At 42.9% G+C, this 23,852-nt stretch overlaps 1 protein-coding gene across 1 annotated transcript in view; it reads right to left on the bottom strand.

The window, feature by feature from the left end:
• The window catches only part of LOC121927157 (protein AHNAK2-like), a 113,064-nt gene extending 90,389 nt beyond the window's left edge, over positions 1–22,675 (bottom strand). The window contains 1 exon segment of the mRNA XM_042460763.1: positions 22,515–22,675. The gene's annotated coding sequence lies outside the window, so the exon portion shown is untranslated.
• Between the last annotated feature and the right edge of the window lie 1,177 nt (positions 22,676–23,852).

Raw genomic sequence — 23,852 nt, 5'->3', positions numbered from 1 at the left:
AGTACTATGGCCAAGAATTCTAAATGCCCTTTGCTGAATCTCCAGTCTCAAGATACCTTAGGACAGAACCATGCTAGTTAAAGTGGAATCATAGTGCTATAATTCTGCAGTGTGAATAGGTCCCTGGAGCTAAATTAAGGTGAGTGAACTGCGACCCTTCAAGTGATGTTTGACTGCAACTCCCATTGACCCAAGCTAGCTAGCAAATGGTAAGGGATGATGGGAAGTGCAGTTCAACAACACCCAGAAGGTCACAAAATGTATAAGCTTGGGAACAAATTAGCTTATTCCCCATGTTTCTTAACTTGTTAGAAGAGTAGACTCAGCTTTCTGTTTCCCAAATATTCATGTCCATCCCCAGAAATAATGACCAGCTTGGTGTAGTGGTTTGAGCTTTGGACTAGGACTATATTACACAGGGGGAAATTGGGGGTATAAACAGGCATTTTCCACCAAGAATTACATGGTCACGGCTAAGATTTTCACACACACCACAATTAGAGAGGACTTATTCTGAATAACCGGGAATGCTCCAGCAACAAACCATTCATGGGAAATCCCCATGAGTGATTTGTTGCTGGAGCATTCCTGGTTATTTTAGCCGTGACTGCATGACTGTTGCTGGAAAATACCTGTTTAAACCCTCCGGTTTTCCCTGTGTGATAAAGTCCTAAGACTCTGAAGACCAGGGTTCGAATCCTGTCTCGGCCATGGTTCAGTTCCAGGCGTCGATTCCCAGCTCAGCTATGAAACCCACTGGATGACCACTGGATGACCTTGGGCAAATCACACTCTCTCAGCCTCAAAGGATGGCAAACTCCTAAAGAAAACCCCAAGATAGGTTCAGCTCAGGGTAGCAATAAGTTGGAAATGACTTGAAGGCACACAGTAACAACAACAACAACAACAACAACAACAACAACAACAGACATCTCTGGTAGTTCTCAAACAAGGCTCAAAGAGAGCATGCTTCCCTGCCCCCAGAAACTCAGATATATACTGCATCCCAAGTGGTTATGTAAATCAGATGAACCAACGCAGATTGTATCACAGATAAAACAGTTCTATGTTGGCTTCTGTTGGAATCCTTTGTGATACTGAAAAACATCCTGGGGCAAATTCTTTTGAGCAGTATGTTGCTACCAGCAGTACACCCGATGGAAGTACAGTTAGGGTGGCCATAACTGTCAACCTCCAAACCGGGACAAATGTAAAAAAAAATGTAGGACAAATACAGGACAAAATTTAGCCCCAAATGTAGGACATATTTTTTAAATGGAGGACATGCGAAAAAATTAATGATTAAAAAAATTAATATAAACATATGTTTCTTAGGCATGCTCAAAATGGAGGACATTTTGGCATTATTCCTAGACAGATGGCAGAAATGTATTTCCCTTTCTGGCCAAACACTCCCCCCCCTCCATTCCAAAACACACATGACAGCACATCCGGGCATTTGACATGGCTTCATTGAACATGGCCTCTTGCATATTTCAGACTTGTTAGCATTAAACATTAAAAGCACAAAAAATACACTTTGGAAGGTCACACTCTCTCGACTTCAGAAACAGTGGGCGCATGCTGCAGAAGCTGACTGATATCAATATCACCATCATCACCATCATCATTGTCAAAACAAGACAGACTTGTATATTTTTCATAATAAAAATTAACAAAATAAAATAAAAAACCAAGACAGACTTGTATATTTTTCATAATATAAATATGGACTGAGACTATTAGCCCCTTTGATAGCCTTTCTGGCTGAAGGGTGGGGTATAAATACCATAAATAAATAAATAAATAAAAAAAAAACAAACCAAAAACCCAAGGCAGACCTGAAATGGCCACTCACCTCCCCGACTCCTCCTCCTCCTCCTCATTGGTTCCATTTGGCGCTAGATGGAAATCAGGGTTTAATTCAAGCTTAAAAATCCATTGGGTGATCTTGGGCAAGTCACATACTCTCAGCCTCAGAGGATGGCAATGACAAACCCACTCTGAAGAAATTTGAAAAGAAAACCCTGTGATAGGGTTGGATTAGGGTTGTCATAAATCAGAAATGACTGGGATGCACACAACAACAACAAGAACAACAACAACAACAACAACAACAAGGTGAACCTATCATGGGGTTTTCTGGAATCCAACATATGCTGTCATAATTGAGTTTTGCAATCTTTTCTTTAGAGAGAAAAATGATGGGAGGTGTAATATTAGTAGAGATTTGGGATGGTGTTTGGTGCCTGGTGCTGGAATGTAGAGATGTGCGGGGGAAGATTTTTGTTAGAGTACACAGAAAATTGAAATGGGATCAGAAATGTATTGGGGGGGCTGGGTGAAATGATGTGATGCGGAGAAGAGGACTGGTATAGAATCATAGAGTTGGAAGAGACCCCAAGGACCATCCAGCCCATGATTTAATTAGTTAGCAAATTAATATGAAGCCCACAAAGTTCATGGGAAGGGTAATGTTAATGTGAGGCCTATGTTGGAGGATGATGGTACTTCTGTCTCCATCAGCAAAGCAAAGAATAAAGTTACATTGATTGCAATACAGAAGACTTGTTCACTGAACTCCTGGAGGGAATAGCAGTTCGTGACAGGCTGAGAGTACATGACTCATCCAAGGTCACCCGATGGGTTTCCATGGCCAAACGGGGAATTGAATCTTGATCTCCAGAGTTCAAAAAACTATGTCACATTAGCTCTCCAACTCTTAACAGAGGTGCGGTACAGAGCACCAGGAAGAGGCGGCCGGGAGCTGCCTCTTTGCTACATAGCCGCGCCGCAGCAACCAAATTGTGCAGCATGGCAACGCAAAAAAGGACTGCTAAAATGCCTTCTTTTTGTGCCGCCGCAAATAGCTGGTGGCGGTGCAAGCAGTGACATCATTGCTACGGGTGCCGTCTATTCTGCGCCACACAGTGAGGACACCCTTGTCACTTATGACCGTCTGTACCGGGCCAGACTCATCATATATAGCTGCTATGTGCAAAAGAGAGAGGTGCCAAATACTTTGAATAGAATGCTGAATGCTACAGCTCCTCAAATCCCCATCCTTAGCCTGGAAAAGAAAAGAACGAGAGGCGATAGGATGGCCATCCTTAAATATATGGAGGCATATCTTTTTTTGCCGATAAAATCTCTGAGATAAGGACGGATCTTGATGCTGGTCTTTTGACAGAACCTACAACAGAGGTGTCCAGTGACTCTGGAAACAAGGTTATTCTGGATCGATTTGAGTTTGTAAATACCGAGGACGTGGACAAGCTCCTTGGTAGTGTGAAAAGGACGACATGTTCTCTCGATCCTTGCCCTTCCTGGCTGACCGTTCAGGGAGGAGATGCTATAAAAATTTCATTACATTATATAGTTAATGCATCTCTTCGGGAGGGGATATTTCCATCAGCCTTGAAACAGGCAATAGTGAAACAGCTCTTAAAGAAACCCTCCCTTGATCCCCTGCAGATGTGTAATTATAGACTGGTCTCTTTACTACCATTCTTGGGCAAGGTGATCGAGAGGACAGTCGCCTTTCAGCTCCAAGCTGTCTTGGATGAAACCGATTATCTAGACCCATTTCAAACTGGCTTTAGAGCGGGATACGGAGTTGAGACTGCCATGGTCACCTTAGTCGATGATCTTTGTCTGGGCATCGACAGGGGAAGTGTGACCCTGCTGGTGCTCTTGGACATCTCAGTAGCCTTCGATACCATTGACCATGATATCCTTCTGGAACGCCTGAGAGAGTTAGGTGTTGGGGGCACTGTGCTTCAGTGGTTCCAGTCCTATCTCTCGGGTAGATTCCAGATGGTGAGGCTGGGGGACAGCTGCTCTCACAAAAGAGAGTTGACATCTGGTGTCCCCCAAGGCGCCATTCTGTCCCCCATGCTATTTAACATTTACATGAAGCCGCTGGGACAGATCATCCGGAAACATGGAGCGTGGTGTTATCAGTATGCTGATGACACCCAGATCTATCTCTCTATGTCTCCGACTGGTACAGTGACTAAGGATGGCGTCTCTCCTTTGGATGCCTGCCTGGAGTCAGTAATGGGATGGATGAGGGAAAACAAACTGAAGTTGACTCCGGAAAAAACAGGTACTCGTGATACATACCCCAGGCCCAGGCAGGGAAATTTGTCATCCAGTCCTGGACGGGGTCACACTTCCCCTAAAGGACAAAGTCTGCAGTTTGAGAGTACTCCTGGACTCATCGTTGCAGTTATCATCTCAAGTGGATGCGATGGCCAGGAGTGCTTGGTACCAGCTTCGGCTGATACGCCAACTGCATCCCTGTCTGGACCGAAAGGACCTTGAAACTGTAGTACATGCACTGGTAACCTCTCATTTGGACTTCTGTAATGCACTCTACATGGGGCTACCTTTGTACTAGGTTTGGAAGTTTCAGCTAGTTCAAAATGCTGCAGCCAGACTGGTCACTGGAACTTCCAGGTCAGACCATATAACACCGGTACTAAGATCTCTACACTGGCTGCTTATTAGCTTCTGGGCTCAATACAAAGTGTTGGTTATTACCTATAAAGCCCTATATGGCTTGGGCCCGAGTTAATTGAGGGAACGCCTCATCCCATATAGTCCACCCTGCACTCTCAGAACATCAGGAAAAAATTTATTAGTACACCCTAAGGTGAGACTAACAGCAACCCACCAGAGAGCATTTTCATCAGCAGCACCAATGTACTGTAATAAACTTCTAGAGGAGCTTTGTACGACCCCCACATTTGACGCCTTCAAAAAGGCTTTAAAGACCTACCTCTTCCGATTAGCATTTCCTTCGGACTCCTCATAGAGATTGTCTCCCCTGATACCATAATTGACAGATTCCTTGCTTGTTTTATTGCTTGTTTTATTGATGTTCGATTTTTATTGGTTTTTATTGATAGGTACATCAAGAGGTTTTTTTATGATATGAAAGTTTTAAATGATTCTGTGAACCGCTTTGATCGCCTCGGAAGAGCGATATATAAATAAAGCTGCTTATTATTATTATTATTATTATTATTACTATATCATGTGGAAGATTGGGTGAAGTTGTTTCTTGCTGTTCCAGAGGATAGAAGCCAAATCAAGGGTTCAAATTAGAAGGAAGAAGATGTTGACTAAAGACAAGGAAAAACCTCCTGGCAGTCATGGCTATTCAATAGTGGAATTGACTGCTTTCAAAGGTGTAACACCATGTTAGAGGTTTTTAGGTAGAGGTTGGATGGCTGAAGCTACCATCACACTGCAGAAATAAGGCAGTTTAACACCACATTAACTTCCATGGCTCAATGCTAGGGAATTCTGGGATTTGGAATTTGGTAGGGGTGCCAGACCTCTCTGACAAGAAAGGCTCACAAAACTAGAGATTCATAGAACTGAGTAATGGAAGTTAAAGTGGTGCCAGACTGCTTTATCTCGGCAGTATGGCAGCTGTCTAATTCTCAGGGGTGTTTTAGCCATGAATTTCTGCAGGGGGTGGATTAGATGACCCTTGAGGAACCTCCCAACTCTTCTGATTCAATGTTTCTGTGTACACCTTAGTAGATCCATAACTGCAAAATCACCACCTATATTTTTGGTATATTTTGCAGAATGCAGAGAAGCCACATGCATGATCCAGCTGGGCTAGTACAACATGCTTGACTACCTCTGAGGCAATGACATTTCAAAAATACTGACCTCCAGGCCTGCCAAAGGCATTTTGCTGCTTGAGGCAGAGTAGCAAATGGCATCTCTGCCGATCCATGCTAATACTGAGAGCACCTAAAGCTAGCCAAATTGTTTTGGCACAGGAGCTAGAAAATCTTTCAAGAAAACTCTCTATCTCAAGCAGGAAGAAAAACCCAACAACACTATGAAAAATTAAATTGCAAAGAATTTGTTGCCCTAGAAGGACAAACACAATCTGCTGTCTGTGTCTCCCACACTTTGTCTAATGCTAGGGCTAGCCCAACTGATTCCTGTAGTAATGGTAGAGAACCAGAAATAACATCCTATGGAGTATGCAGTTTGGTAAAAAGCTAGAGCTCTCTGGCTGAGAATTCAAAATGCCAGATCCCTAAATAGCAAATCCCATGATACCAATGGGTGGAACCATCACATTTAAAGTGACACCAAAGCACTATTATTGCTTAGTGTAAAAGGTCTGGTAGTTATACCAGTGTTAGCCAGCCAACAGGTGCCAGTCATGTTGTCAGTGTAACACCCAGGTCAAAGAGTTCCTTTCAAAGATTCGGGAATGATGCAGCACTTCAGATATTGTTGATGTTTGGATCCTGGCATTCCTCCCCCTTGGCTATGCTCACTAGGGTTCCTTGGAGTTGCAATTAATTAACATCTGGGGGGATGCACAATTCTTTTGGCTTACAAATCTAGCTTTCAGCACCATGGCCACTACATCACTGGAAGATGGTGAGATCAAGAAAAAAAGAATCTTGTGAAATCGAAGGCTTTCACGGCCAGCATCCATAGTTTTTGTGGGTTTTTCAGGCTATGTGGCTGTGTTCTGGAAAAATTTATTCTTGATGTTTTGTCTGCATCTGTGGTTGGCATCTTCAGAGAATAGTGGCATGGAGGTGTGTGGGGTATATACACTGTGTGACCCTAGGTTGGGGTATATACACATGTTAATCTGTGTGTTGGTCTGTTGATGAATGGCAAGGCTTCAAGGTGGGAGAATACAGAGTTGAGACTGCCATGGTCACTTTATTTGATGATCTCCGTCTGGGTACCAGCAGGGGAAGTGTGACCCTGCTGGTGCTCTTGGACCTCTAGGTGGCCTTCGATACCATTGACCACGGTATCTTTTTGGAACGCCTGAGAGAGTTGGGAATCGGGGGTATTGTACTCCAGTGGTTCCGGTCATACCTCGCGGGAAGGTTCCAGATGGTATTGCTTGAGGACAATTGTTCAGCCAAGAGGGAGCTCAAGTTGGGCATCCCTCAAGGCGCGATTCTGTCCCCAATGCTGTTTAACATTTACATGAAGCCGCTGGGCGAGATCATCTGCAGGCATGGGGCAGGTTATCAGCTGATGACACCCAAATATATTTCTCTATGTCTCAGACTGATGCAGTAGCTAAAGATGATGTCTCTCCTCTGAATGCCTGTCTTAATGCAGTAATGGATTGGATGAGGGAAAACAAACTCAAATCGAATCCAGGTAAGACGGAGGTACTTATAATAGGGACCCCTAATCTGGGAATGCAGTTATGCCAGCTCATTCTGGATGGGGTCACACTTCCCCTGAAGGATTCTGTCCACAGCTTGGGGGTGCTCCAGGACTCGTCGCTTCAACTGACGGCTCAGGTGGATGCGATGGTCAGGAGCACTTGCTATCAGCTTTGGCTGATATGCCAGCTGTGCCCCTTCCTGGAGCAGGGAGACCTTGAAACAGTAGTACATGCGCTCGTAACCTCTCAACATGACTTCTGCAATGTGCTCTACATGGGGCTACCCTCATGCCAAGTTCAGAAACTTCAGTTGGTACAAAATATAGCAGCCAGGCTGTACACATATTTTAGATTTTAGAACCCATATTACACTGGTTCTAAAGTCTCTCCACTGGTTGCCTATCAGTTTCCGGGCAAGGTACAAGGTGTTGGTTTTAACCTTTAAAGCCCTACATGGCTTGGGCCCTGACTATTTGCAGGAGTGCCTACTTCCATATAGTCCTCCCCACACACTTTGGTCTCTGGGAAGAATCTGCTACAACCTAAGAAGACTAGACTTTCAGCAGTGACCTAGAGGACCTGCTCATCAGCTGCTCCCAGGCTCTGGAACAACCTGCCAGATGAGATCCGCCATATTACCACCTTGGAAGCCTTTAAAAAGGCTATTAAGACGGATCTCTTCCAGCAGGCCTTTCCAGACTAGGTTAGATCCATTAGATCCAGTAGACTTGCCTCCCCCCACTGTTGACACCTTTATTGCTACCGATACCAAAATTGTTTGATACCTTCACCCCTGTCCCCCCTCCTCTAGAAGAAGATTAATTTCTTCTGCTAATCTGCCCAAAATTTTAATGTATTTCTATTGGATAGGTTTTTTTATGTTTAATCTCTTTTTATGGGTTGATCACTGTTTTTATGATTGGGGGGAGGGTTGGGGTTTTGGAGTTTTTAAATTGTAATTTTTAATTGTTTGATGTTTTATTTATACTGTTGGAATCTGCTTTGATTCCTTTGTGAAACAGCAGAATACAAATAATAATAATAATAATTATATGTGAGGAGGATTGTGTCTATTTAATTAGAGATCCATTGTCTGATGGGAACCCCCTGACCCTGGGTGATGCTCACTTGCATATGCTGAGTCTTGAAGCAAGATAGACTGACACAAAACAATATACAGTGGGCCCTTGGTATCCACTAGGATTTGGTTCCAACACCTCCTGTGGATAGCAACATTCGTGGATGTTCAAGTCCTATTAAATATAATGGAAAATAAAACGGTGTCCCTTATATAAAATGGCAAAATCGAGCTTTGCTTTGTGGAATTTATATTTTTAAAAAATATTTTCAGGGCGTGGATGCTTGAGTCTGTGGATAAAGAATCTGTGGATACAGAGGGCTAACTGTACTATATTTCTACTGGTGTAGCCTACAGTTTCCTTGGCCTTTTTTGCCACTGCATCACACTTTTGGCTCATTTTTAGCTTGTAAACATAGCCCACATGTCAGGAATTAGTGTTCAATTTGGCGGATTGTAAATTGTACAGGACTGTCTTCATGCTAAGAACCATCAGCACATCTTAATATATTTTACTCCATCACTGATTGCTGGATTTCCAAGTCTGACCATGAAGATATAAAGGCATATCTGACCTCATTGCTGGGAATAAAAACTGATCTAATAAGGAAATGAATAATATAACTTAAAATGTTTTCTACCATCAGAGTCCAAAAGAATAACCTCCCTGAAGTTCAAGTCTGCCAGCACTTTTCCTAGACTACAAAAGTTTGGTGCATTTCACATGAAAAACAGTCATAACTGTAGACTGGAATCTTGCTTTCTTCAGTGAATTGCTTTTTAAGTAGGGGCTGAGATCATCCTTAACACGCTTCCCCCAAAGAAGATTTATATAAACCTTCTAATCCAAGAGCTGAGTTTACTTTATGAAAGTGCTATACCAAAAACAGTTAAAAAAGAAAAGAAATAAAATGGACCAGTCACATCAAAGGAAGCTCACTTATTTTCTAGATGAGTCCATTAAACTTGTAATTAAATGAGGATAAATAGAGCCAGCCAAGGGAAGAGTTGAGCAGAACAAATCCTGCACAACACGCACACACAGAGGCACACACACCATACCACCCAACATTTCACAGATGAAAACCAGTACCCATGTACACAGCAACATCAGAGTGTGGTCTAGATAGCAAAAGTTATTAATAATAATAAATAATAATAAAATTTATTTATATTTCCCCATCTCTCCCAGGTGGATCAAGGCGGGATTACAACCCAACAATAACAATAAAATACAAGAATAAAACATATAATTTTCAAGCATTAAAACAGTTAAAAACAGTACAAACAATTATAAGATAAAATGTTCTGATCCTGTATAGAAGAGTGAATGATGTCTTTACAGAAGATTGGATGGATAGACTTGCTGGAAGAGATCTGTCTTAACTGCCCTCTTGAAACCCTCCAAGTAGGTAATAAAACACATCTCTTCCAGGATGTTGTTCCATAGTTTAGGAGCCACTGAAGTAAAGGTTCTTTGAGAAGTTGAAACCAGTCTAGTTGAATGTACTTACAACAGATTTCCCCCGGAGGTTCTGAGAGTGTGGGACGGATTATACAGGGAGAGGCATTCCTTTAAGTAACTTGGACCCGAGCCATGTAGGGCTTTATAGGTGATAACCAACACCTTGTATTGCGCCCGGAAGCCAATAGGTGGCCAATGAAGATCTGTCAAAGTAGGTGTTATATGGTCAAATTTTGAAGAACCAGTGACCAATCTGGCTGCCGTGCTTTGTACTAATTGAAGCTCCCGAACTTGGTACAAGGGTAGCCCCATGTAGAGCACATTACAGAAATCAAAGCGAGAGATTACCAGTGCATGTACCACTGCTTCAAGGTCCTTTCGGTCCAGGTAGGGACTCAGTTGGCATATCAACCGAAGTCGGTACCAAGCACTCCTGGCTGTCACATCTACTTGAGATGACAATTGTAGCGATGAATCCAGGAGTACTCCCAAACTGCAAACTTTGTCCTTTAGGGGAAGTGTGACCCTGTCCAGGACAGGTCTATTAATTTCCTTCCCAAGACCTAAGGAACCGATCGCTAGTACCTCCGTTTTCTCTTAATTCAACCTGAATTTGTTTTCCCTCTTCCAGACCATTAGTGACCCTAGACAGACGTCCAGAGGAGAGATGGCATCCCTAGTGACTGCAGCAGTCAGAGACATAGAGAAATAAATCTGGGTGTCATCAGCGTACTGATAACACCACGCCCCATGTCTCCAGATGATCTCTCACAGTGGCTTCATGTAAATGTTAAATAGCATGGGGGATAGTATGGTGCCCTGAGGGATGCCATATGTCAGCTCTCTCAGAGGAGCAACTATCCCCCAGCCTTACCATCTGGAATTGGCCTGAGAGGTAGGAGTGGAACCACTAGAGTGCAGTGCCCCCGATACCTAACTCCCTCAGGCGTTCCAGAAGGATGCCATTGTTGATGGTATCGAGGGCCACTGAGATGTCCAAGAGCACCAACAGGGTCACACTTCCCCTGTCGATGCCCAGATGGAGATCATCGAACAAGGCAACCATGGCCATCTCAACTCCATATCCCGGTCTAAAACCAATTTGAAATGGGTCCAGATAATGGGTCCAGATAATGGGTCCAAAGAAGAGACAAGCTACAGGAAGCTGCAGCAGTTTGCTTTTGCCTGAGCCTACTGGGAAAGGCAAGCTTCCAACCTGTCCTCTCTCTGCCTATTTTGAGTGAATTAAGTGCAAACTACTTTTGTGCTTTGACCTGAGTTTGCAACAATTGAAGTAAGTACAGGACAAAGAGGGAAAGTGGGAGGAGGAGAAAGAAACAGATATTTTAAAAATGGCTGAAAAAGTGCAATGACAGGATTAATCAGAACTGTCCCTGCCAAATTGGGGCAGCTAGAGGATATGACACACACATGCATGGATGCAACAGCAGCTTACCATAAAATTAAGTACTTACAATAAAACCAGGTAAAAAGTGCAGAACTAGACATTCTGAAGGAAAGCAGGATGTGGGAATAGTTGCAAAGTAGTGTGGAGTGGGTAAACACCATGAAGTAGAACCATAAAAATTACACAGTAGCTCTGATTCCCAGGGGGTTTTTTTTGTATTGGGTGGGGCAGGGTTATAAATAAAGAGAAGGATAAGAATTAAACATTAGTGGCTCACAGAGACCATTGCCTCAATTCTATTGGTTACTGTTTTTAATTGTATTTTTTAAAATTGTCATCTGCTTTGAGTTCTGACTTTGGAAAAAAAGTGGGTTATAAATATAATATAATAATATAGTCATACTGAATCAATTGCTGAATAGTAAGTCAGCACATTGGTAAATCCTAATGTTTCAATGGTTCTGTTCCAATTGGGGCTAAAATATTTTAAATGCCACTTTTGGCATAGTTCATAAGGGAGAGCAGTGGGAAGGGGGCATTTCAAAATCAATAAAGTCAGGTGAGGCAGAAGATTCCAGCTTCAAAACATTTGGGACATAACCTCTCCACATCTCAATCCCCACCCTTGTCACATTAATTCACAGGTGTTATACACACACCCATGATCTGCATGAAAGCCTGATGTGTTCTCTGCTAGTGTTATGCCAAAACCTCTGATCCCATGATTTCTTTCTCAACCTCATTACGCTTATTACAGGTCTGTACATGGTGGGAGGTAAATCCCTGGGGCTCCACCTATAGAACTTCTGTGTCTAGTAGGGCAATCCTACATAGGTATACTCAGAAATAAGCCACTTTGGACTCAATCCTTGATTTCCACCCCTGGTGTAAGACACAGTGACTGAGATCCTACATTAAGCACATGGAGCATGACGCTCCACTGATGCAGTTCCCTGTCCTATAGCCTGGTAGCTGTCAGTCCTGAAAGGTGCCACTGCTTAGGGCTTGTCTACATTACCTATAAACCCCAAATTCCCCCTGGGCTGGCATTGTGCTACTTACGCTTTGTTGTTGTTGCATGCCTTGAAGTCATTTCTGACTTATGGCACCCCTAAGGTGAACCAAGCATGGGTTTTTTTCTTGGCAAGATTTCTTTGGAGGAGATTTGTCATTGCCTTCCCCAGAGGCTGAGAATGTGTGACGTGCCCAAGATCACCTAGTGGGTTTCATGGGCAAGCTGGGAATCAATCTTTGGCCCACAGAGTCATTGTCCAACACTCAAACTGCTATGCTACACTTACACTACGCAGCCCCAAACCCCTGAATCAGATCTGTTCTGTTTACACAAGGGTTAGACCCAATTTGGAGTTTCTACACCTTGTCCTGGATTAAAAAGACTTATCTTTTCTGATGTGTTTTCCAGAAAACCCAGAGCAAAACATGGTGACAATGTGCAGCTGTCTTCCCACATGGTCTCTGCAAGCATCTTTATGGGTGCAACTCACTCTGAGGTCAGAAGAAGGGGCCAGTATTGATAATATGGCTGGGAGACATGGTGGCAGCACTAGAAAGCACTGTGTGAGAAGGTAGCTGCCTGTTGTTTGCCAAACCCACAGCAGGTAAGGAGGGGGATTTGAGTGTTATTTGGGGCCAGAATATTCCAGGAGCCAGCTCAGAGTATTCTGGCAAATGTGGACAACTCCTTAGTGATGAGGCGGGGAGGCAATTCAACCAAGGAAGAAGCAGCTGCTCTTGGCTGGGAGCAGAAATGCAGATGCACTCACTGACCAAGATCACCAACTTTTCCTTCCCATTGAAGCTCGGACCAGTTGTATCTCATCATCTGAACTGCTTCTTCCCTCCCTCCCCTTTCACTGGTAAGCAGCAGTAGTAGCTACTCCCAGTGTTTGACAACTGCTAGGAGGAGGTTTTGCATTGGGCACAAAGTCCTAGAAAGTCCTCCTTCACCCTGTGTGAAAAAAAAAGACATGCATGCATGCAAGCTACATGCATGCAAACTACAAATGTCACTGACAGGATGATGCTCTGTCTCTAAACCTGGTTCAAACTAGAGCTGGGAAATGGCCATGCTATCTGCACAGTTCTGGGATCTGTAGTTCAAAAATTATGTTTCCTGACTCGAATCTAGGAGTGATGATTGAGCAGCCCACCAGACTAATTGGGAGTACACCTGCCAAATTGGGACAGTCAGAAAGTTGAACAGCCACTCTCAGCATGCTTTGCCATTGACTATGCTGGATATGGATGCTGAGTGCTGCAGTTCAACAATCTTTGGAGGGCCACAGAATTCCTATCCCACTTCAGTCCATTGTTCTCAGTGCATCTTAGATCTCAAGTACATTTGATGCCTGGAATTGCCTTCTAAAGATTGAAATTACATAATGGAAGCAGCTTTGTATCTTCAGAAGCAGGGTTTCTCCTCTGTGCTATCATTTAAACTATCACCAAGATGTTTATAGTGCAGAAAACTCTCCCGCCTATGCCCAGAGTCTTTCTCTCTGCAGCTTTATCCCATTCACTTTTTGGTTCCCTTCTATTGTTTCAGGGGTAGGGCCATGTGTGGCCTCTTCAAACGATGTTGGACTACAATGTCCATTAACCTTTATAATTTGCTATGTTGGATGGGGGAAGATGGGAGAAACAGTCTAATAAATCTCGAGAGCCACAGGTTTTTTAATACATAGGGGAACTTCCTCTGGACAAAGATGTTGAGAGTTCAACTGTTCCTCACTACCACAATGACCACCACCACACCGTTTTCACTGACATCCAATTGTCCTGATTTGCCACGGACAGTTCCATTTAATCCTCTTTCATCCCACTTTTTCAACTATTAAAAAGCATCCTGGTTTCTCTCTCCTCCCCCCCCCCCCCCCACTTTCCCCCTTTGTCCTCAGCTTACTTCAATTACTGCAAACTGATTTCAAAGCATAAAAATAGTTTGTAGTGCATTAACTCAACAGAGGTGAGAGGAGAGGTGGAGTGGGGAAGAATTTTGCCCTTCCCAGTAGACAAAAGCAAACTGCTGTTGCCTCTCCCTCATTTAATAACTTTTGCCATCTTGACCACACTGTGATGTTGCTTGGTAATCTGTGAAATGTTGGAGGGTATGGCCCTTTTCATGTTATAACTCATACCCTGGTCTCTTACGCTAGTTTGAGCAGACCCATGTTTGAAGAGAGGAGCCTAAGAGTATAGGAAGATCAGACCAAAGCTTTTGTACTTTGAACTCAGTTGCAGTAATTGAAGTAAGTTGAGGACAAAGGGGGAAAGTGAGAGGTGGAGACAAAAACTGGGACATTTTAAAAGCTGCTGGAAAAGTGGGATGACAGAAGACTAATTGGGACTACACCTGCCAAATTGGGACAGTCAGAAAGTATGGAATAAGCTGACACTAAGTGAAACCTTCAGAGGCAATATCTTTCCTCGCAATCAAACTCCATACCCAAGTTCTTCACTGGTGTTGTTATAGTATGTGCTGCTAAGTTAACTCTGACTTAGGCCCATCCAATCTTGTATTTATTCAGAAGAGGTTTGGCATTACCTCTCTATAAAGCTGAGAATGTGTGACTTGCCTAAGATCTTCATGGCTCTGTGAGGATTCAAACTTTGGTCTCCTGGAGTCCTAGTCCAACTCTCAAACCACTGTGCAATGATGACTCTGCCAGGTACTTATAGGCTTTGAATAAAGGGCATCTGATGATGTAAACAAAGTGCTGAATTTGCTGTCCAGTTCTTTGCATGATGGGTTGGATTTGAATCCCTCTGCAGCCTATGACCTATGCTGATATATATTTGCTCAATCACAAGTAACTCTGCCTGATTTCAATGGGACACTCCCATGTTCCTGTGTATAAAACAGCCTAAGGCATGTTTACTTGGGAGATAAATTTTAACTGAGTTTCAGGGGAGTTACTGCAAAGTAAAGGTGCACAGCAGGGCAGCTTTGTGATAAAAATGAGTCCTCGTGGCATATTTCACTACGATTGTTGCTCAAAACTGGTACCACCAAGATCTGTTCACAGATCTGCTGTCATATTAACCTGTGCTTAGGGTTTAGATTCTTTATCTCACCAACCAAAGTGCCTTAGCAATGAAGAAGCAATATAGAAAGTTGTGTGTGATAGATTTACAAGTAGATTTGGAAGTGCAGGCATTCATCAGGACTGTCCGCATATTCACCCACCCCCCCAAAAGCAGAGTTCAGAAATGCAGGGCAGCTATGTTGATCCATATCAACAAACCAGTTCTAGCAGTTTTAGTTGACACCAGGCTCTCGGTTTCCATAAAGCCACTGGGCCTTAACTACCCAAAGACCCTAATACTTCACAATACAACAACGAGAACTCAAAGCAACACAATTGTCTTGGGGAAAACCAAGCTCCTGCCCAGACTCTGAGGATTGGAGCTAAAGAGGGAATGGGGATATCTGGTTTGATTGTTGTTATGTGCCTTCAAGTGGACTTCTGGTGATTCTACCAAGGGTTTTCTTGGCAAGGATTATTTGGAGGTGGTTTGCCACTGCCTTCCTAAGGTTGAGAGAGTGTGACATGGAAACCCAGTGGGTTTCCATGGCTGAGCAGGGATTTGAATCCTGGTCTCCTGAAGTCCTAGTCTAACACTCAAACCACTACTCTATGCTGGCTCTCTGATACCTGGGTAGGGAGGAAGAGTTCGTCAGCATTATTGCTAATGAAAAAGTGTTAGTCCTATATTCATTGTAGCACTGATAGCAATCAAATTCTGCAACCAGTTCTTGGGCTGACTGTTTAACAGTAGGGTTAGGGTTGGGAACTACATGACCGTCACAGTGGCAGCTGGTGGTGTCTATATCAGTGGGGTGGCTGATGAATACACATTAGCCTTTTGAATTTCAAAGTTACTGTGCAAGCAACTGAATCTGTTATAATAATTCTTTTGGAGATGTGGTTTGAGACCTTGAGTAGAACCATTAAGATACAGACTAAAGCCCAGCAAGGACTTACCATCTGACAGAGCTGGGATGTTAGGAACATCTGGGATGCTCCCAGATGTTCCTAACCTGCAACACCGAACATTTATCACCCTTGACTATAATGGCTAGGATGGTCACAAACATTTCAATGGCTGCACTGTCCCCACTAGTGGATTAATAGCCATTTGATTATGATTAGGTTAAAACAATTATAGAAGAATACAGGTGGAAGAGACCCCAAGGGTTATTCAGTCCAACTCCCTGCTATGCAGGAAGACACAATCAAAGCATCCCCGACAGATGGCCATCCAGCATCTGTTTAAAAACCTCAAAAGAAGGAGACTCCACCACACTCTGAGGCAGCACTGTACTTCCTAATGGTGGGATCCCTTTTCTTGTAGTCTGAATATGTTGCTCCATACCATACTTAGGAACAGCAGAAAACAAGCTTACGCCATCCTCAATATGACATCCCTTCAAAGATTTAAACATGGCTATCATGTCACATCTTAACCTTCTCTTCTCCAGGTTTAACATACCCCACTCCCTAAGCCTCTCACCACAAGGCTTGGTTTCCAGACCTTTCACCATTTTGGTTGCTTTCCACTGGACATGCTCCAGCTTGTCAATTTGAATTGTGGTGCCCAGAACTGGACACAGTATTCCAGGTGAGGACTGACCCAGGCAGAATAAAGTGGCATTATTACTTTCATTGACCTAGAAACTATATGCCTATAAATAAAATAAAATCCTTGCTACTTCCTGCCAATTCATCTGTCTTTAAAGGCTCAGGAACAGGACAAGTTGGGTCATTCCGACCTGCCAGACCTAAGTGGGAACCATAAAGATTTGTTAGGTACATCAGTGGAATCTACAAAAGGGACAGGCAGCAGGAGGTCCTGGGGCCAAACTGGGCTTTCAAAACCATTCTCAGTGGGTCACATAGCAGAGCTTCAGTTCCAATCCATTGCCAATAAGAACTCAGAAAACCGACTTTGTTGAACTACAACTCCCAGAATCTCCCACTTGGAATGGTTGTGCCTATGCTGGTTGAAGGGGGATGAGGATTTCTTGAAGTTGCAACCTAGTAAAGTAATTTTTCCAAGAATATAACTTTTCCAAATGTTGTTACCTATATATACACCTCAGCCACTTTGCTCCAAGTTGAGACACAAGCAGAGGACTCTGTGAGAATTTTCTCATGCCTTATTTTTAAGTATTCCTAAGCAATCTTTCAGGGGGCAAAATCCTCCTAAGGCAATGTACTAAAAAATCCCACACAGTGTCGAATAAAATGCCATAATTTAAAATACTGATCAGAAAGTTCACGAAGTCCAGCCAAGCAATTCATATGACTAATTAAACTATTTAAAACACAGTTTAAACCAGCAGCAAAAGAATCACTTGTTTTATTATTATTATTATTTTAAAAACACACCACCCCCAACTTCATAACTGCAAGACATTCTGGAAGCAAGGCAAAGTCTAACTAGTTTTCAGCGCTTGTTTAAAAGCCAGAACTGTTGGTCCCAAACACATGGCCTTTGAGAGCGAGTTCCACAGATGGGAGGGCCACCATTAAGAAGATCCTGTTTGTAGTACCTGCCAATTTAACTGATCTTCTAAACAAGGGTAGCAAACAGGACTTCAAAATGGTAATTTTAAGACATGGTGAACAACTTCAAGAGGTTTGGAAGCTTGCCAACACCTCTCCTCCTACGATCCCATTTTTAAAAACAAATTCCCATCAAATGTTTTAGACAGGGAGGATGGAGTTAACAACTAGGAATAACTTCCAGTCAGATAGGTGCAGGAGGTCCTCCCAATGATATGTTACACATGGTGCATTCTACATACATTAGCAACAAGCAAGCCAACAGCTCTTCTGGTGCAGCCCTGCTCTGTGTCCCAGAACTCTCGCAAAAATATTTGAGAGGATGCAGGAGAAAGCCTTCTCAGTGGCTACTCACAGGCTCTGGAACTCCCTTTGCAGAGAAGATAGGCTGGTCCCCTTCTTACTATCCTTCTGCAAGCCAGTCAAACCTTTTTATTCTGGCAGGCCCTGTAGAATTGATTCTTCAGGGGAAACAGGCCTTGTATAACTTGCTGGACTTTGTGGCTGCTGCTACTTTAATTAGTTTAAATTGGTTTAACTTGTTGTTGTTGTTCAGTGCTGTCAAATCAACTTCAATTTATGGTAACTCTATGAATGAGAGACCTCATTCACCCTGTTGTCAACAGCTCTGCTCAAGTCTTGAGACTCAGAGCTGTGGCTTCCTTGAGTGAGTCTACCTAGCTGGAATGCCATCTTCCTCTTTTCCTACAGCCTGGACACAGATTTCTTCCTACCTTACAAAGCATTATTGTCTTGTGTCTTTTCATGATATGGCCAAAGTATGACAGCCTCAGTTGAGTCATTTTGGCTTCTAGGATGAGTTCAGGCTTGATTTGCTCTAGAGCCCATTTATTTGTCATTTTAGCAGTCCACGGTATCTGCAGAACACTTCTCCCATGTGAGTGGGATGGTGAACTTGCTTCATACATTAATTTCATTTGTGTGCCACCTTTCTCCCAGAGTGGTACCCAAGGCAGATTCCCAAAGAGAATCATTTCAAAACCCTTAGTATTAATAATTTGAAATCTCCACATCAAACACATCCACATTTAAAAAGGCTGTCAAGACGGATCTCTTCCAGCAGGCTTTTCCTAAATAAAAGTGCCCGGCCACAGAACGACTGCCCCTCACATCATGTCTTAGCCCACCGCTCTGTCCTCATTTTATATATATATATATATATATATATATATATATATGTGTGTGTGTGTGTGTGTGTGTGTGTGTGTGTGTGTGTGTATTTATATATATATATATTCTGTTTTAATAGATATTTTAATTGTAACATGTTTAATCCTATTTTAAGGTGAGGAATTTGGGACACAATGTTGTAAATGTGGATTTTAATGTGTTGTGAGCCGCTTTGATTGTCTCATCACAGAAAAGCGGATACAAATAAAAGTTTTATTTATTTATTTATTATTAACCAGTATAAAAGCATTCAAAAGATATACAAAAGTTTAAAAGAGAAATAAAACACAAATTCCAGTAAGAAGCTCCTCTGCCTACACATTAAAAGCCTGTTTAAACAAAAAGGTCTGTGCCGACCTGGCGAAAGGAAAGCAGGGAGAGGGCCAGCCTAGCCTCCTGTGGAAAGGAATTCCAGAGATTGGGGGCAGCCATTGGGAAGACTCTCTCTCATGTCCCACAAAGTGAGCCCATCATGGTGGAGGGACACAGAGAAAGCCTTCCCCTGTAGATATTAAGACTCTGACAGGATGGTCTGGATCTAAGTTGTATAGGGCTTTATAGGTCATGACCAGCAGTTTAAATTTTGCCTAGAAATGAACAAGCAGCAATTGAAGCTGTTTTAACAAGGGAGTTATATGCTTCCTGTAACTGGCCCTGGTCAGCATTTTGGACCAGCCAACATTTCCAAATAGTTTCCAAAGGCAGCCCCATGTACAGTGTGTTATAATAGCTCAAACGAGATGTAATCAAGGCACGTGTCACCATAATCAGATCTGATGCCTCAAGGAACAAGGAAAGCTGGAGTACTAAGTTTTTTTTTGCAGTCTTTTGCCTCAACTTTAAAGTAGCTATTCAAGGTCCTGGAAGTTTTTTAGGGATACAAGTTCAGCACCTTGGCCAGCTCCTCCAGAATTCAGATTTCTTCAGACTAACTTCAGAGTGAAGGTATCAATGGATAGCAGCTCAAAAAGTGGATACAGCTGCTATGTAGAATTACTTGCTAAAGGACTGACTAGGTACGAACCTTTGAAAGATACTTTTGAAAAACTCATGTCTATACAATGGCATCACTAAGGTTGGTGTCAGCCCAGTAAGTAATTTATGCTGTTGCTCCTAGTCTTGGAGCCGTCAGGCCATCTACCTTCAAGAGTAAATCAAGCCACTATGATCTACTCTAATCTATGGCCTACCCTGATCTAACCTCAGGAGTAGATTGGGTCACTATGGAAGAGAAAGTCTACTTGCCACTGACAGCTGGTGGGACTGGGATATCTGATGACTGTCCGTATGGATATATGACATGCATGGCTGTCCTCCCACCCTTATCCACATCAACTCTATATGCTGGCCCAGGCCATGAGGACTGAGTGGCTTTAAGCCAGTCAGTGGCTTAAGGCCTCTCAGTAAATTTCAGGGCTCATTGGAGACTTGAACCTGGATCTCCCAAAATCTAATGCAACATTTTAGCCACTGCAGAACACAAGCGCTTCCTTATGTCTTCTTGTTTTTGTCAAACATTTGTGTTTTAAAGTAGTTCTGGAAACCTGCATTTAAAAAAAATTGAAGCAGAATTGCACATTGTACCTTGGAAAGAATTGTGCAAATAGAAGTAGGTGTCACGTGCAATGTATAGAAATCAAACTTGATTTTGCACTGCAATACTTTTGGAGAGTCAGTGTTTACAAACAATTTGGTAAGTCAAACCATAAAAACACAGAAGTGAAGTCATGTAGTCCAAAACCTGTCAGTTTAGGAAGTCCATGTTGTTATCCCCACCCAATGATCAGTTTGTGTAAGGATTAAACTAGACAAGAAGGTGAATGTGTGTTTCCTGTAATTAATGGTTTTCCATCCACAAAGGGATTTCCACAGAGGTACATGTTTCAGGCATCAGAGTTGTAAATCAAGCCTGCATTCACTACTACAATGCAAGCTACATGGCTGAGGAAAAAATATGCTATCACAACAGAGGTCTTTCATCACTTAAGGGAGCATCCATTCTAAATACAAAAACATATCCTCTAGCTTGACACTGCTTGTTCATAGCAGAATGCTGAAAAATTATTCTTTGGGCTACAGCTCCCAGAATCCCACAGACAGTGGTGGCTGGGTGATTCTGGGAGTTGTAGTCCAAAAGGTATTTTTCAAAACTTTGGTCAATGGGCATGTTTTTTGCAAGGATCCTTTGAGGAGGTACATATCCAGCAACTTCTTATGTGAGCTTCCACAGCTCAGTAGGAGCGCATTGCACTACAAAGATCTCATGCTTAATCCCTAGCATTTTTAGGCAAGACTGAGTTGGCCCATTCTAAGTAAGCCTGGGATGGACCAGAGCTAGGAAAGCTACTGCCAGTCAAAGTAAGTTATACACAACTATGGCTTGACTTGCTGTAAAGCAGCTTTTCATATAAAAAGAAACAGTGCAACCACATTCCAGGCATCAGGTCTCAGAAGCAGAATAGAGGTTTTGCCTTCAGCAAAACTTCTTGAGAGGCAGCACTTTTCACCAGCTGCATGGGAAATATTAATTTGTATGGGAGAAAGGAATGTAGATTGTGGATGCCACTGGATGGGAGGGGTTAAGCCTGAATAATACTCCTTGTAAACCTCCCCCCCCCCCCGGTCATTGAAAACCCCTTTCATTTGCATGCATTATTCAGGTATGTCCTCTAGCCATTATATATTCCTCCGTGTTTAGAGCACAGGTGGAGAAACATTTGGCCAAATGCTTAGACTACAAGTCCTATAAACCCTTACCACTTGTAGTCCAAAACATCTGAATGGTGAAGTAAACTCATCCATTGTATAGGAAAACAGTATGTTTTGGACATATAACAGAAAGTCTGAAAGTCTTTGTGGCAGAAAGTGACAGAAAGTCTGAAAATGTCTGAAGAATCTGAGTTAAACTGGTTCACCTAGCAGGTTTGTTCTCCCCAAACAGGGATGTCTTAGAACCTGACCGTCACACGTAATAATACTGCAGAACTATCTTACCAACATGCAAAAGTTATGATTTCAATCCTGTATACACTTGCCTGGGAGAAAATCCCACTGAAATTGGTGGGACTAAATTCTTCTGAGCCAACATGAAATCAGATCTGGCTGCAAGATCTTCATTCTAAGATCAGGTAGAAATGTACCTGAGAGGTGTGGCTCTCCCTTACCTTCCAGGCTTTTCCCATATCCCCAAACTCATAAAACAAGCTGCTCACCAATTCCTGCATTCATAATAGAAACTTTTTCTTCTTCTTCTTCTTTTTAAAAAACCAACCATATCTCACCAAGAAGCTATTCCAAAAGCAAATTCCACACCCTGAGGTGTGTTTTTTCAAGGTTTACCTCCCTGGTGCAGCAAGCCATAAAGGTGGGTGTGTAGTATGGTGTGTGTGTGCATATATATTTTACTCATCACATAATTGCCACCCCTGGAGCACCTTCTGCTCCAGTATGCAATCTTTAAAAAAATACCACACACCCAGGCACACTGTACGCTGCAAACCTGAACATTAGAAATTCTCACATTGACTCACATCAAAGTGTGACATGCTCACATCAGACTGTATTCAGACTCTCATAAAATGAAGGTAAAGGAGACTTACCCAAAGGACACCAAGAACCCCAAAGTTCAGAAACGTTGCTCTGAAGTGATCGGAGATCAAGCCTGCTAGATCTGGGATCTGATCCTCTTTTTCTCTCCTTGCAAAGGCTGGTGCAGAAGTTCAGCAAAATGAAAACTCCTGATGCCTAAAGTCAGGCTGAGTGTGGGGAGTTCCACCCATCCAGCCAGAGAAAAAAAGAGAACAGCAGTCCCGCCCCACTCTCTGGGCCAGGAGTTCTGCTGCCACACTCTGGGCTCAGTTGTGTGAAGTTGCAGCTTGACACAGCCTGTGAAATCCAATCCCCCTCTTGCAGGCAAGCAACAGCTGGACTGCTTCATTCAGGGCTGGAGTCACTACATGGTTTTTGCTGAGTTTTGTGTGTCTGACTCACACCCTCAGACATGGAGGAAGAAGAGCGGGGAGGCTAAATTTCAATCCTGACTCTTGTCTGGGGGCTTACTTTGTTGCTTGTTTGTTCGTGAGCCCCAATGTGGATGCAGGGGTGGAGAGAAAGAGGGAGAAGCACAAGTTTTTCCTCCTGCGAATGTATTGTGAATGTATTGGGAGTGAAAAATACAAAACAAACATATCTCTTCCTGAGATTTGCTTCCAATTTTGCCTTGGGGCAGTGAGTCATTATATTCATCACACATTTGTGCGCGCACACACACATATGAGAGAACACACACAAAGATGCACAAGCCACAGATACAAACCCTTTTCTATCATGATCCATACTACTAACATGTCAAATGGATTCTTTTAGCACAAATTGTCTTAGGATAAAGGCATGTTGCCTTGGGTTATTTTTGGGGGGTGGTGGTGTTAGTTGTGTGTCATACACTGGTGCTGCCAAGTTCACATAGCATCCTTTTGCTGTTGCAACCCTATGTGGATGTGGAGGCGTGCATGAATCATTGATCACATGAACCAAAGCCTTATGAGGATTGCATATATGTGGGATCAGCAGTGGTGGTGGCAGAGCGCTCAGGTTTTTGGGGTGTGGCTGCATGTGGTAAGACATCATATGGACTGGCAACATGTGACTTTTGTACAATCCTTGCCATGGGTTGACTGGGCCAGGAACAACGTGAAAAACATGGTGGGCATGATCCAGCTCAGCCTAGCCATTTTAACACATTCCTACACTCTCCATAGTACTTTCCACAACTCAAATGAAGCTCCTATCCCAGGTTACACCTTTGTAGGAGTAAGTTCCATTGAACTTGATGGAAAGTACTTCTTGCAGACATGTGAAACAACTGCATTGTTTGCAGGATTGTGTGAATCAGAGGTTGGAAATAATGAGTTACAAGGAAAGTAGTTAGCTGTAGCAAA

This window comes from Sceloporus undulatus, chromosome 1 (assembly GCF_019175285.1).
Source record: "Sceloporus undulatus isolate JIND9_A2432 ecotype Alabama chromosome 1, SceUnd_v1.1, whole genome shotgun sequence".
Classification (NCBI taxonomy): domain Eukaryota; kingdom Metazoa; phylum Chordata; class Lepidosauria; order Squamata; family Phrynosomatidae; genus Sceloporus; species Sceloporus undulatus.
Note: the sequence above shows the minus strand (reverse complement) of the source record. Positions and strands in the feature narration are given on the sequence as shown.